Here is a 14,714-nt window from a genome sequence, read left to right on the forward strand (position 1 = left end):
CCAGAGGTATGGAATAGGAAAGGGTATTATAAACTCTTCTTAAATTTGCAATAAACATTTTTAAAGGTAATCCGTCAGAGGAAAGATACCATTCTTTTATTAAGTACTTACTGTATGTCAAGCCGTAAAGACCCCATCATCTTCTAAGTGAATGAAGCTCCCCACTCCTAAGCCTGCAGAGGTGATACCATTGATCATCTTACTAGAACACACTAGACTAACACTTGTCTGGAAGCTCCTGCACTTTCTGTTCCCTCTGTCTGTTCTTTCCAAATGTCTTGGTGAGACTCCTTCTTATTATTCAGTGTTCATTTCAAAGGTACCTTCCCCAATGAGGCTGTCTTGCTCACCCTACCTAAAGTTGCCCCCCTCACTCCCCAACCAGTTACTTTCTACCACATTGGCCTATTTTACTTTCTTCATAGCATTTATAGTAACTGAAATTACCTTTTTTATTTGTTTATGCTATATCTTCCCCACCATAATGTAAGCTTATAAGACAGGGACTTCATCCATCTTGTTCACCACTATATCCCTAGTACCCACAACAGTGCCTGGTAAGTAGTAGATGCTCAGTAAATATTTGTTCAGTGAATGAAGTCTTACAGGTATTCTCTCCACCTCTAACATTCTATAATGTCCTTGAAGACTATGATGGTTTAGCCTTTTTTTTTTTTTCTTTTTGTATCTCTAGTATCCAGGCACAGGGCCTGTTTCAAAATATGAGCTATTACATAAGTTTTCATTACATATTCAATACAAGTCTATTATTTGAAGGTATAAATGAATTAATGCTGTGTACTTTCTTTGTGTGTGTGTGTGTGTGTGTGTGTACTTTCTTATATGCCATCTCATTAGCCTTAAGACCCTATTATTTCCTAATAAAAATATATACACATTTAACCAAAAATGGGTTTCCCACTATCTAGACCCTTCCAAGTGCCAAAGCTGGGGCTTCTGCTTCCACTCCATCTTCAGTGTCCTCTGGTGGTGAATGAACTTACACTGTTTCAAAAAGTGTGTCCTGTTGACAAGGGTGAAGTCCACAGAAAGCAATTCAAGTGGGAGCCTAACAAAGTCTTAGGGGACTTCACCTGGATGATCCAAGAAGCCAAGTACAAGTGCTATAAGGGCCTCCCAGCGATTACAACAGCAATTATGGCTCCTCTACACAGAGTGGCATACTCATTCAAATGTTGGGGTAGTCTGCAGGCACTGACCAGCAACCATCTCTTCACATGGGCTCTCTTTTCTACTCTTCCCTTTTTAGGAAGTCAGTCAATTGGATATTAACTGTTTCTCTCTCTTTGTATTCCTAATATAACACTCTTAGTTCTCTACAAGTCAACAGAGACAGATCTAACCACATGGAAGTGTGGGGCAAGAAAGAAAACCTCAGCACTAACATTTCAAAACCTTTTGTCACTGCCCACAATGTAGCAAATTAGAAAAACCACAACATTCCATTACCAAAATGGAACTAATTAAAACCAAAGTGGTACTATTTATAGATCATATCTTGCATTATTTTGAAAATAGCACAGAGGAGGCAGTGCTAGTGGACCTCACATGCATATTCAACAATAATTAGAGACCTTCTGGTGCATTTATCTACTCCAAAGAGTTTTATTTCTGATGACCTATTTTAAGATTCTAGCTTCATCAGAAGGAGGAAGTAGGGTTATGCCAAAATGAACTTTTTATTTTAGAAAATATTACACTTTTCAGATTTCAATTACTAGAGAAAATAATGATGTCATGCATAGTATGGCTATTTTTGGTTAATGAAAGCCGTTAAATTACTGTGATTGATTGACTGATAAATAGACCAATTTCAGTAAATTCCTCAAAAAATATAATCTTTACTATAGCCAACAGGTCTTTAGTGATATTGGGAGGAAGAAAGAAGAGGGAGAGAAGAAGGAAAATAAGAAAGAAAGAAAAAAAATACATATTTACATACTTTTTGTTTTCAGTTATCTAAGGGAATACTTTTGAGTCTTTGGTCACAGAGGTATAGAATATTAGGGACATGTAAGGGACAAAGGATCTAGTTCAACTTTTTCATTTTATAGCAGGCAATAAAACAGCATTCTGAAAAATTAAGTGACATGTCCAAATATTCATCATTAGTGAATGGCAAAGTCACAATATGAATACCAGCACAAAACCAATTTTTTCAAAAATAGATACACAAGAAAGAATACCAATTAGTATAGCATGATCTCATGTTAGCAATTTTGAGAGTGACACACAGTTTTTAAAAATACATGAACAAGCTCCTCTTTAACAATCAGAAAATCAGCATTGTTTCTTTTTACTTCCAGAACTCCTTTCATCCCATTTCCCCCAGAATTTTTTTTTAAATTTTTTTTTTCTTTATTTATGATAGTCACACAGAGAGAGAGAGAGAGAGAGGCAGAGACACAGGCAGAGGGAGAAGAAGGCTCCATGCACCGGGAGCCCGACGTGGGATTCGATCCCGGGTCTCCAGGATCGTGCCCTGGGCCAAAGGCAGGCGCCAAACCACTGCGCCACCCAGGGATCCCTCCCCCAGAATTTTAAAAATATAAATTTTTTACCCTAACGAAGTGTTTGTGTTTAAAAAGACTTTTATTAATCACCTTATCATCAAAAATCCTTATATAGATTTTATTTTTTTATTTCTTCTAAATTAAAAGTAGTTCTTAGTTATCATGACAATTACTATATAAGTAATTAAAACAGTATAAATATATTAAATATTATTTATAATTACTAACATTTAAGTAGAAATTTTCAGAAATGTACCTCTTATTGAGATTAATGGAGATTTATTTTTCTGTTAGTTCCATGTGTTTATGGAAGAATATTATATCCAACATGGGACCACTTCTATTGCTGTTTTTCATTTTTATATATGTAAGCCATAATGTTGCCTTACACACAAAAATAATGTAGGAATAGAAAGATTTTATGACAGCATTACCCAATTCTTTAAATGTCTTTCAAATTAGATGCCAAAAACAATAGTGACTTATTACCTGAATTTATCTTTAAAGACTTAACATGTAACAGTTCGATTAGGTCCTCTTTTTAATTGTATTGAAAGCTCTAATTTAGAAAGAGTTTTACCACACAGATATTAAAGTCTTGATCTCTTAAACTACACCAAAAAGCCTTTATCAAAAATTAACAAATAACTACTAATTATATCTTTTATTCTTACTCAGTGGCACGCATTTAAACCAATATACTCAAGGTGCCTGGGTGGCCCAATGGTTGAGCATCTGCCTTTGACTCAGGTCGGGGTCCTGGGATCAAGTCGTTCCCTGTAGGAAGCCTGCTTCTCCCTCTGCCTATGTCTCTGCCTCTCTCTCTCATGAATAAATAAATAAAATCTTAAAAAGAAAACATCAACATACTCAGTAAAAATTGGAAATATTGTTTTCAATATCTATGCAAAAGCAATATTTTTATAAAATTTCTTTCATCACGTTTGAAATATATTTATGCCAAGATTTATTGAATGTATGGAAAAACGTCATATAACCTAATTGACAAAGTGAATCTTTACTGTCAGGCTGTTTGTAAGACACATTCTAAGACTTATTTTCTGTCAGAAAATGTCTGATTTTATTTTTCAGTTTAAATAAAGCTGTTACTGTCTTTTTAAAGTATAATATCAAAAACACTGAGAAGTTATAGAATCTGTGCTATACAATATATTTCCAAAAGCAGTCAAGATTAAAAGGACACTGGGGTGCTTGAGTGGCTTAATCAGTTAAATGGCTGACTCTTGATTTAGGCTCAGCTCATGATCTCAGGTTGTGAGATCAAGCCCCAAGTCAGGCTCCATGCTCAGTAGGGAGTCTGCTTGAGGATTCTCTTTCCCTCTCTCTCTCTCCTCCCCCTGCTCATGCTCATTCTCTCTCTCTCTGTCTCTCTCCATCTCTCTCAAAAATAAATAAATAAATCATTTTTTAAAAGATCAAAATGATACAGATCTAATATAATTAATTTTACATTAATTAAAGTAATATATTTTTATTAATTTGCAGTAATGCACTGTAGTATCCACCTAAAACTAGAACTTATTGATGAAGCAAGACTTATGAGAGTAGGTCTTTATAAAATGTACATATGCATAATTTGAATTCTGACATTAAATTTTTTAGCATTCATAGAAAGCATGCTTAAAAATCAGAGATAAAGTCATTAATTGCATTAGATATCACAACTAAACTTTTCTTACGTGTTTAATAAAAGGTAAAGGTACATACTGTTAGAGTAAATAAAACCAGGTACTGTAAACTCCACACTGTTTTATTTCTCATTCTTTTCATACATAGCCCCATTGTGAGTAGGGTGACTGTCCTGGGCAACTGCCTTCAAAATTCTGGCTTCATTCCTTTCAGTTGGTGATCTGCAGTATTGACCTCCATGGACCTAGCAGAAGGGAAAGAGAGAACTTTAAGTAAGGGTGCCAGAAGGATTTCTAACTAGGCCTGGAAGTAATGTACATTACTGCTGCTTGTGTTCCTTAGGAAGGAACCCAATCTGACTGCAGGGGAGAATGGGAACTGTGGTTTTCCTACACGCTCAGGAAGAGGAAACCCAGATGATAAGCATATAGCCAAATTCTGTCATGTAGCTAGTAACTAATTGGGCCAGCAGCTAGCAAATTCACGTGTTGTTATTAAGAGATGGTAAAAATTAAATAATTGAGAAGATGAAATAAAATGGAAATTGACTATAATCAGAATAAATATCCCATGATCTGATTTGATTTAAAAAAAAAAAGTTTAACTTCGTTGTTGAATGATACATAACTAATCTGTGAGAAATCTTGTAAAAATGTTATCTGTGGGGGATCCCTAGGTGGCTCAGCGGTTTGGCACCTGCCTTTGGCCCAGGGCGTGATCCTGGAGTCCCTGGATCGAGTCCCAAGTCGGGCTCCCTGCGTGGAGCCTGTTTCTCCCTCTGCCTGTCTCTGCCTCTGTGGCTGTAATAAATAAATAAATTTTGAAAAATCTTTTTTTAAAAAAGTAGTAATAATAAAAGTTGGTATTTCTAAAAAACATTTCAGTTACACTAAGAAATAATCAGCATTGCTACCACTACTGTTCAGGTTGCTTGGAGGTGCTTTTCTTTCCAGCGAAAGACAAGTGCCAAGAGGAGTATTTTTTAAATAGCTGGAAAGAATTGCTTACATTTAAAAAGGCTTTTTTTTTTTTTTTTTAAAAAAAAAAAAAAAAAGCTCTTTGCTATCATTGAACTCTCTCTCAAGAGCATCACATTCTTTGATAGTAGTCCAAAAAGAGCCAGAGTCACAGTCACCACTACTGCCCATTCTAATCTAATTCAGAATATCCCAGCACTGGCCAAAATACTCTGCTTCTAAAGCAACCCTTAATAGAAATGTGTATAAGAAAGATAAGCATCAGGACGGTTTCTATATGTTTTGATTAATTGTTCAAGGAGACTTCCCCCAAACCAGTCATTTGAATTATTCTTTTGTTGGGCAAATACCAGGAGATTTTCACTCCTTGGAACAATGCATCATAGAGTAGGAGATTAGACTATAGTGAAGGGAGAGGCTCAAGAAAAAGGAAAGAGTATGTTGAAGTGAAAGGAAAAAGTAGGTAGGGTGTTAGAGTCAAAGAGGCAGTTTCCAGACTCTGTCAGTTAGAAGTCTGTGATACTAGGCAAGGTCAACAGACCTTACTGAATTTGATGCTTCTTAAAATGCCAGCTTCTCTGTGTGCCAGCCTGGCACACAGGACATACCCAATAAATGGTAGTCATTATTACAATTTTATAGGAGAGACTAGTGTTGAAAAATAATGACAGTGATCTTGCCCCACCTAGCAAATATGATCTCTTCCTCTCCCAAGGGAGAGGATCCTCATTGGACTTTATACATCTCTCATATTTATTTACTAGATTTTAAATTTTTCTGTGATTACAAGACCTGTGCTTTACTTATTCATAAATCCCTCAGTCCTAAGGACTGCTCTTGCACCTAATGGGAAAATTTTGAAAAAGGACTTGGGACTGAATCAACAGTCTTCAATCTTCTACAGGCACCCCTCACTTTTCATAAGTTCACATTTTTAAAAAAGATTGTATTTATTTATTTGAGAGAGAGAGCATGAGTGGGGTGGGGTAGGGGGCAGTGATTGTGGTGCAGAGGAAGAGGGAAAAGCAGACTCCCCATTGAGCTGGGAGCCCAATGCAGGGACTCCATCCCAGGACCCCAAAATCATGACCTGAGCCCAAGGCAACCACTTAACCAACTGAGCCACCCAGGCGCCCCTGAAAGTTTACATTTTGCTGCTTCACTTTTACAAACGATCTTTACTAGCACCTGTTCTTGCTAACCAAAAGAAATCCAAAGAGGATTTTTGCTGTCATGAGAAAAAGCAAAAATAGCATTCAGCATTTGTTTCAGAGCTAGTCATTACAGAGACAGCAGTGGCCCCAGTGCTGAGAGTGGCACCACAAAGCTCCTTCCCCCAGAAACTACACTTAGCATCTCAAGCTCCAGCCACCATAGCTTTGAATAGTCTTGCCTGTGAGCATTTGTGCTTCATCTAGATTTATTTTGTGCATTTGTTAGCTGTATCCTGAGGTATCAGAAAAGCCTAGGAGAGGTTATTTTTGGGGTCTGAACATACTCAAAAAATTTTCCATACAAATTAATGATAATTGTATCTGTGCTTTATGCTATTTGGCTTATGAAAGGTTTCATAGGAATGCTCTACTTTCAGATAGCATGGGAAACCTGTAGTTCATAGTAGACATTTGATGAACATCTAGATAAATATGGAGGTGATGAGAATGAGTAACAAAAATTGGCTCTCCAAAAAGAACTTGTAAAATAACACGTGAAATAGGGCCCAAACCACAGAAGTCATTTAAAATTCTCATGAATTCTAAATTGAAGGAAATATATTAGTAGAATGTCTAAAATATGTTTAATTCTGAACTTGATTAACAATAATTCTGAGTCTCACTTGGGATATATAATTTGTGGAACAGTTTAAAAAACAAACCAAAAACCTTTCAAATGAGTGAATACTTAAAGGAAATTTGTGGAAGTGTTTGGGAGGTAATCGGAAATGAATGGTTTCCTTTTGTTTTTCCTGATTGCTCATTGTAGGGCAATAGTAACTAGACAGATAAGTACCAAACAGATAATTTGGTACAAAAAGAAACCTCTGTATTCAATGACTATAAATGTAGCATCTCTAACCACTTCTTGCCAAGACATTTTCACATTATCTAACAGTGGGGCTCAGCTACTGACTGTGCCAAACAGCCAAGAGTATTAGGTTCCTTTGTTAAAAGTATTTCAACTCGGGGCAGCCCAGGTGGCCCAGCGGTTTAGCGCCACCTTCAGCCCAGAGTGTGATCCTGGAGACTTGGGATTGAGTCCCATGTCAGGCTACCTGCGTGGAGCCTGCTTCTCCCTCTGCCTGTGTCTCTGTCTCTGTCTCTCTCAAATAAATAAAATCTTAAAAAAGAAAAAAAAATGAGAAAAATAATCATACTTATTTTAAAAAAAGTATTTCAACTCAAATCATCTTGGCAGACAATGATACAAAAATAAAAAAGTTCAGTAAAGGGACCAAATTTTAGGAGACTGACTAGAGGCAGAAAAGACAATAGCTGCATTACCTTCGGCAACTTACTAATTGAGCCTCAGTCGAAAAGATCATTAAAATGATATTTTTTAATACAAGTCCATACTCTCTACTCCACAATTCCAAAATAGGATAAAAACAAAAAAGCAAAAACTCTCTGAAACCCACAGGTATTTTTGTAAGTCTGGCACCAGGACTATTTGGCAACAAGGCCCACTGTGGACAAACATGAAGCCTCAATTATGTCTCAGCACTCCTGTTCACACACATCCTATGCTGTTTGCTGACACTTTGTGCCTTGGGGATTAATTTCCCTGTGAAAATGCCCAAAGGAGTTAAAGACATGCCTATGGCTAACAGTGAAAAGGAGAAAAGGAAGCATCAGTCCTTATCCAGAGCTCAGAAAGTGAAGTTACTACAGAAGATTGATGCCAGTGTGTCTGTGCGATGTTTTACTGAAGAATATGCTGTGGAAACCACCACCATCTGTGACTTCAAGAAGCAGAAAGATGAGTTGTTGAAATTGTGTAGTGACAGTCATAACCAAGAACTGATGAAAAATAGAAAAACATAAAGCCAAAGACAAAAATCTTGTCCATGTGTTGATTGAATGGATTCAACAATAAAGAAATAAAGAGGGATCCCTGGGTGGCGCAGCGGTTTGGCGCCTGCCTTTGGCCCAGGGCGCGATCCTGGAGACCCGGGATCGAATCCCACATCGGGCTCCCGGTGCATGGAGCCTGCTTCTCCCTCTGCCTGTGTCTCTGCCTCTCTCTCTCTGTGACTATCATAAATAAATAAAATTAAAAAAAAAAAGAAAGATATGCCACTGACTGGTTTGTTGGTCATGAAACAAACTAGAATATACCATGAAGAACTGAGCATTGGAAGTCAGTGTGAATATTCAGAAGGCTAGCTGCAGAAATTTAAAAAGTGTCTTGGTATCAAGTTTGTGGAAAAGCTCCTACTGATCATGAAACCACTGAAAATTACATTGATGATTTTGCTAAGATAATATCTGATTAAAAGCTTAGTCCTGAACAAATTTTCAATCCTGATGAAACAGCTCTGTCCTGGTACTATTTTCCTAGAAAACCTTAACAATGGCTGACAAAAGAGCACCAACAGATTTCAAGAATGCCAAGCAAAGGTTTTACTATCAAGTGTGCTAAGGGTACAGGCACACACAAGATAAGATCAGCAGTGATTGGGAAAAACCTATATCCAAGGTGTTTAAAAGGTGTGTGCAATTAACCTGTGCATCATTATGCAAACAAGAAAACATTGGTAACAAGAGAAATCTTTTCTGATTGATTCAATAAGCACTTTGTGTCAATGGCACAAAGTCACTACAAGCAAGCTGGATGCAAGACAGATGCAAAATTTTATTGTTCCTAGACAACTGTTCTTCACATCCCCCTCCTTATATTCTCATGGAAAGTAATATAAAAATATTAATTAATTTAATTAATTTATTAATTTAATAGCATTTACTTTTTCCCCAACATGACATCCAAAATACAGCCTATAACCAAGGAAATCTATACTCTAAGAAGAGCAAGTATAAGTACTTTTTTTCCTGAACACCATGCTTGCTTCAGCTAACAGATGCCTGGAAATCCAAGACCTCCTTTCAAAATTAGTCTTAAAAATGCCATTGGAGCAGCCCGGGCGGCTCAGCCGTTTAGCACCGCCTTCAGCCCAGGGCGTGATCCTGGAGACCCGGAATGGAGTCCCATGTCAGTCTCCCTGCATGGAGCCTGCTTCTCCCTCTACCTGTGTCTCTGCCTCTCTCTCTCTCCTTTCTGTGTATCCTCATGAATAAATAAATAAAATCTTTAAAAAAAAAAAAAAGACGCCATAGATGCAGTTGCTAATGCGTGGAATTAACATTGATAAGTCAACATTAACTACTGCTTGGCACAGGCTTTGGGCTCCAGTGATATTTGAAAATGGCCTGGCCAATGAAGATTTTAAAAGATTCAGAGATTGCAATGAGAAGAAGACATTATCAAAACTCTTTACTTATGCCAAAAGTTTATCAGCCGAAAGTAAGTTGGAAGAAGCTAACATTGAAGAAATGCTGAATGCTGATAATGATGTGCCCATCATATGTTCTTTCAGTGATGGGAAAATTGCTGAGATGGTGTTAAGTATGGATGGTGTTAAGTACTATGAAGATAGAGGTAATAATGATGATGATGTGAGCATGTACGAAAAAATCTCCTTAGAGCATATGGTGAAAACATGTGACCGATGAATGGCTAGCCTTGAACAATGTGCATTTGTCAGTGACCAAGAGATAATGGCAGTTTATTCAATTAAAGAGAAACTGCTTAGACTGAAACCTAAGTTAAGGAAGCCAGTTACACTGGGGAAAGTCTAGAAAGGCCCCTTGTAGTAACACCTCTTCATCGCTTAAGAATCCCGTCTATGGCTCATTGTCAGATGTCCAGCTCCAACCTGGTTTCACAGACAATGCTAACTCCTTCTCCAAGATTCTCAAACAGCCAGAAGTGATGAATATTTATTGTATGTGTTATGGATTAGTTTTCACCAATATAAATTTAAGATTTTACCAAAAAAATAGGACAGCTGGGTTGCTCAGTGGTTGAGTGTCTGCCTTCGGCTCAGAGCATGATACTGGGGTCCTGGGATGAGTCCCACATCAGGCTCCCTGCATGGAGCCTGCTTCTCCCTCTGCCTGTGTCTCTGCCTCTCTCTCTGTCTCTCACGAATAACTAAATAAAACCTAAAAAAAAAAAAAAGTGGGATCCCTGGGTGGCTCAGCGGTTTAGCGCCTGCCTTCAACCCAGGGCATGGCCCTGGAGTCCCTTGATCGAGTCCCACATCCAGCTCCCTGCATCGAGCCTGCTTCTCCCTCTGCTTGTGTCTCTGCCTCTCTCTCTCAATCTGTGTCTCTCATGAATAAATAAATAAAATCTTTAAAAATAAATAATAAAAAATAAGTGGTTCTTTAAAAAAAAGATTTTACAAAAAATATTTACATAAGCAACAAAAGAAACAAGAAGCTTAACTACTTACGGTCTATATTATCTTGCTATTCTATTTACCAATACATTTATTTACTAACAAATTTCATTTTCCAATAAATTTATTTATGTAAATAAATTGTAACATTGTTTATAGACTTTTTTCCACTTAGTGCAAATTTTCATACATTTCTCTGTAGAAATATTGTGCTCCATAACAATTTGGAATATTACAAAGTTAGTAGTATATGCACCATCTTCCAAATTTCTTTTTAAGTTCCAAAAAATTCATATTTCCAAAACATATCTGGTCCCCAGGGTTTTAGATAAGACATTGTGGACCTGTAATACCTACCTTGGAGATTTTTGTGAAGACCCAATAAGATAATTAATGTAAAATGCCTGGCACAGAGTAAATGCTCATTAAATGTAATTGCTGGGGGGCATCTGGGTGGCTCAGTAGTTGAGCATCTGTCTTTGGCTCAGGTCATGATCCCAGAGTCCCAGGATCAAGTCCCGCAACAGGCTCCTTGCAGGGAGCCTGCGTCTCCCTCTGCCTATGTCTCTGCCTGTCTCTCTGTGTCTCTCATGAATAAATAAATAAATAAAGCCTTTTTTTTAAATAATAAATTTATTTTTTATTGGTGTTCAATTTGCCAACATACAGAATAATACCCAGTGCTCATCCCGTCAAGTGCCCCCCTCAGTGCCCGTCTCCCATTCACCCCCATCCCCCGCCCTCCTCCCCTTCCACCACCCCTAGTTTGTTTCCCAGAGTTAGGAGTCTTTATGTTCTGTCTCCCTTTCTGATATTTCCACCCATTTCTTCTCCCTTCCCTTCTATTCCCTTTCACTATTATCTATATACCCCAAATGAATGAGAACATATAATGTTTGTCCTTCTCTGATTGACTTATTTCACTCAGCATAATACCCTCCAGTTCCATTCACATTGAAGCAAATGGTGGGTATTTGTCATTTCTAATGGCTGAGTAATATTCCATTGTAAATAAATAAAGTCTTTTTAAAAAATGTAATTGCTGTTATTACTACTCCATTCCCCTATTCTTAAAAGGAAAATGTAGGACAGGGTCTTTTTGAAGTTAATAAGTTGACCTTAAATAGGTAATAATAAGCATTCTTCAAATTTTCTCACCCTAAGAGATCCTTTGGCAATATGCTGCTAATATGGACTAGAGTATATCATAAATCTTCATCTAAGAGATGGAAGCCTTTCCCAAACTGGAGGATAGAAAAATGTCCCACTACAACAAACTATACTGTGGTTTATAAAATGCATACACCTCCAGTCAGCCTTTATTTTATTTGACAAAGAAACATAATTGCTTATCTGTCTGCTAACCATTTCCTCAGTTCCTTCTGCCATAATCATAATCAATGATTTAATCTTCCTTGTGTGCACAGATTTATTTTAAGTCCTCTGTGTATACCCTCAGCTGCTATTGTAAAACCTTGAACATCGCCAAATAAATAAAATTGTCATTTTGTTTTTTAAAGTTTGTTTTATAAATGTGTAGTGTCTATAAGATTTAGTGCTTTTCTTTCATTACAAAAGGCATAAATAACTATGTAGAATATAGAGAAAATATTACTTATGAAAAAGAAAATAAACTCACTTCTAATCTTACAACCAGTGATAATCACTTTGAATGTTTGTTTCCCTTCAAAGCTATCTATTGTCCTAAACTGTGAACCTTGTGAGGGTAGAAACCATGTGCATCCATTCCTGTGCTCCACTGTGTGCTCTGCACCTCACAGCAGCAGGCATAGAATGGATTTAAAGCAAACACACACTCCCATATTCAAGGACCAACCTATATTCACAGGGAGGTTGTGGCCATTTTATTTTTAATTAACACTATACTGGGAGCATTTTCCCATATCTCTCCAATTTGATCTCACCAAATCTGATTTCCTACACTGCATTCAGTTGATCCTTTTTATTTCTAGGACTTGCTCCACCTGGGCCCCAGGTGACATTATCCAGCAGCCTCTCTGCCTGATCAGCCTTCCTTTCCCTCTTGTCCTCACTGCTCTCCCATCAGAACGGCCCCTCTTATTCCCCATTAGCTCATGGCATAGCTCTCTCCTAGATGCTCTTGGAAGGAATAGTTAATCCTCACCCTCATGGGAACCCATTTCTAACCTGATTGGTGATTGGTTCCCGTTCTCCACTGAGCACTGCTGTTGGATGCCGGTGAGCTAAAGCTGTGTGGGAGAGGCATGAAATGGAAGGGAGAGAGAGTCTCAGTAGGGAGACAGACACACTACATTTCAAATAAAATCATATATAGAGGATCAGTATAATGGACAGGTAAAAGCAAAACCAATCTAGTTGAAGTAGAGAATATGAACTCATTGGTCTCCCTCTTGCCCTCCACTGTAGCTTCTGAACCCTCCATGGGTTCCATCTTACAACTCTGCAGAACAGTTTAAGAATCACTGACATGATTTGTAGTCCAGGGGTCCGACCCATAATAGGTTCTTAATAAATGGCAGCCATCATTATTGCTACTATTAAAAACCTTGCCTCGCAACCTTCCCCAGCCCAAGACCTTCCACAAGTCCTAGCACTAACTTCTGCCATTTGTACTCGTTTTACTTTCTTGGAAGAAAGTAAAATATATATATAATAATAATAATAATAATATATATATATATATATATTTTTTTTTTTTAGAGAATCAGCAGCAAGTGAGCACCTAGTAAATATGCCTAAGCATTCTCCTGGGCCCCACTTGTTAACCTCAATCCCCTCAATGACCTGTGAGTAAGAAATGTCCATTTATTTTATTTTTTCAATTGAATTCAAACCAACTCCTAGCACGATTCTACTGCAATGGCAGGAAATGACATCTAAGCCATCCAGGGGCTTTCCTCGAAGGATTCTGGATCTTGCCCCATGGGCAACAGCATAGAGACGTCTTTTCTATGTGCACAAGAGTCTGCTAGATGCCTGTTTACTGTACCGGAAAAGTTTTCTCTGGGTTGGGACACACCTTGGCTCTGTGTGACACAAGATGTTGAGGATCTTTGAGGGGCAGGAGTGCCATTCCCTGGGATTCAGTATCTCGAGATACACCTCACTGCACAAACATCCTCTCTGAGCACTGGCTTTCTCCTCCAGCCTCTGCACCGAGCTCACACAGATTCCTCTGGGGGAGACCTCTCTTCCCCTGACATCCTTTTTTTAGTGGCAGGGAGTAAGTATTTGCCTCTTCCTTCCTGTTGTCCTCAAAGAGTCCCCGTTTCTCCTTTCTTCCTAGAAACACCTAGCAGAATCTAGCAGATTTTGAACTTTTATAGAAGAAAAGCTGCTCCATGGAAATGTCTGCTTTTCTTGTACAAAAAACAAACAAACAAACAAAAAATCTCTGAGGCAAGAAAATACCAAGAGCCTGCTTAGTAAGGGAGTGGTGAGCACAGGATATGGAGAACATGAAAAATTGATTCTCAATACATTTTTCTACCACAAAAATTGGGTAAATAAACGATCTGATGCCCATGGCAGAAAGAGGCAGAGCTAGGACTCACCACACTCTCCCAGGTCTGTAACCCACCTAAATAGAACACATGTGTGCTCCAGGGGCTGCAAGACAGGGGGCCCCGGGGCAGAGGAGAGCCCCAGCTGCAGATTCCAGCTAGGAGCAGCCCGGGCTACTCTGTGACAGAAATCGCCAGTGGACAAGATCCTGCAAGTTGAGTCTTCACAGAGAGAGGTTTGCAATCCAAACCCACACCCATCTCACCTTACAGAAGGACATTCCATCATCTTACGCTGATAAACAGTGTGTCCCAAGGATAGAATCCAAATTATTCTAATCTTGGAATTTCCAAATGGTTTATGCTTACATAAAGCTGTGCTTGCCAGAAACACAGTGACAACGCTATCAAAGAGCTTTTAAATGGAACAAACCCAGGCAGCTTATCAAATTGTAATACATGCATTATGTAAAAAGAGTAAACGAAATGACTTTACATATGGATGTGCTTTCAGGAGATTTTTGAGTTATATTCCTTTGAACAATAATATCATATTTCTAGATGGAAGACTTATTTTAATCCTGTTTCA

General features: G+C 38.1%; 1 long non-coding RNA gene across 1 annotated transcript in view; it reads right to left on the bottom strand.

Annotated features, from left to right (window-relative positions):
• Nucleotides 1-2,049: 2,049 nt before the first annotated feature.
• The window catches only part of LOC144301422 (uncharacterized), a 70,404-nt gene continuing 57,739 nt past the window's right edge, over nucleotides 2,050-14,714 (bottom strand). The window contains exon 3 of the long non-coding RNA XR_013368241.1: nucleotides 2,050-4,428. This is a non-coding gene — a long non-coding RNA (uncharacterized LOC144301422). The remainder of the gene's footprint in view (nucleotides 4,429-14,714) is intronic.

The sequence above is a fragment of the Canis aureus genome, chromosome 29 (assembly GCF_053574225.1).
Source record: "Canis aureus isolate CA01 chromosome 29, VMU_Caureus_v.1.0, whole genome shotgun sequence".
Classification (NCBI taxonomy): Eukaryota; Metazoa; Chordata; class Mammalia; order Carnivora; family Canidae; genus Canis; species Canis aureus.